Raw genomic sequence first — 1,269 nt, 5'->3', positions numbered from 1 at the left:
CCATTGACTAGTGTGTGGTCAAAGCACCCATCCAACTGCTTCTTTAGGGACTACAAGTGTACTTTTATTCTGAGAGACAGAGAGGGAGGGTGAATGGAGAATAGAGCAAATGAGGCAAAATCTTCAAAACCTAGAGAATCTGGGTAAAGCGTACATGGGTATTTTCTATACTACTCCTGCAAGTTTTCTGTAAGTTAAGGTTTGTTTTGGTTTGGGTTTTTGTTGCCGGAATGCAAAACCTTATTATTAACTGGTTTGAACAAAAAAATGAGTGGATACACCTAGAAACATGGACAGCATCTCCCCCAGCAGCAGGCAGGGTGGGGAAGGCAGGTGGGAGGGGTAAGCTTAGGGTAACCCCATCTGCCCAGCGGAAGTGGAATCCCAGGAAAAGCATCAGCTTCCCTCCATCTCACTGTGGGCGCAGAGACCATGTCACCCAGGGAGGCCCAGGACCACAGCTGAGGGCAGAAGGCTGAGCAGCCAGGAGCCAGGCCCGGGGGAAGGTAGCTAGAGTGGTCCTAGGATGACATCATGGGGCGGGGGGCATCATGGGCTGAGGGATCTGCAGATATGACATCACCATGCAGAGATGGGTAGCGCGAAGCTACCCGTCATGTGCTTAGTGTCCAAGAGCTCTGGGAATTGGCCGAGCTGATGAAGCAGCAGTAGACAGGGACCCAGGCACAGCGCTTCAGCTTGAACGGGAGGCTGCACATGCCGAAGACCGTGTGGAGCAGGTGCACGTGGTCCAGCGCCCGTCCTCGGAGGCCGGTGACGCTGGCAGGGGCTGGTACTTCGGCACTTTGCTCGGCCTCCTTGCCTCCGACACATTGTCAGTGCACATGGCGGGTGGGAAGGCGTGACTCTTCCCTCTGTAAGGATAGTTTTAAAGTAAAACTGTTTTAGGGGTGCTTGGGTGGCTCAGTTGGTTAAGCGTCTGCCTTCAGCTCAGGTCATGATCTTGGGGTCCTGGGTTGGAGCCCAAGATGGGAGTCCTTGCTCAGCGGGGAGTCTGCTTCTCCCTCTCCCTCCACCGCCCCCCCCCCCCACTCATGTGCGGGCTTTCTCTCTGTCAAATAAATAAATAAATAAATAAATAAATAAATAAATAAAATCTCTTAAAAAATAAAATAAAAAAAAGTTCATTTATGACTGAAAAAAAAAGCAGCATCTACTACTTAGAACTTAAATGCCAGGCACTATGCAAAGTACTTGTGGCAAAACTACTGTTTTCCCAGTACCTATTCTTATTTTCTTCCAAAATTA

General features: G+C 49.9%; 1 pseudogene; it reads right to left on the bottom strand.

Moving 5' to 3' along the window:
• Nucleotides 1-532: 532 nt before the first annotated feature.
• Nucleotides 533-847, bottom strand: LOC123789477 (PAT complex subunit Asterix pseudogene; annotated as a pseudogene).
• Nucleotides 848-1,269: the final 422 nt, after the last annotated feature.

This window comes from Ursus americanus, chromosome 8, assembly GCF_024610735.1.
Source record: "Ursus americanus isolate L20-20 chromosome 8, mUrsAme1.1.p, whole genome shotgun sequence".
NCBI lineage: Eukaryota > Metazoa > Chordata > Mammalia > Carnivora > Ursidae > Ursus > Ursus americanus.
Note: the sequence above shows the minus strand (reverse complement) of the source record. Positions and strands in the feature narration are given on the sequence as shown.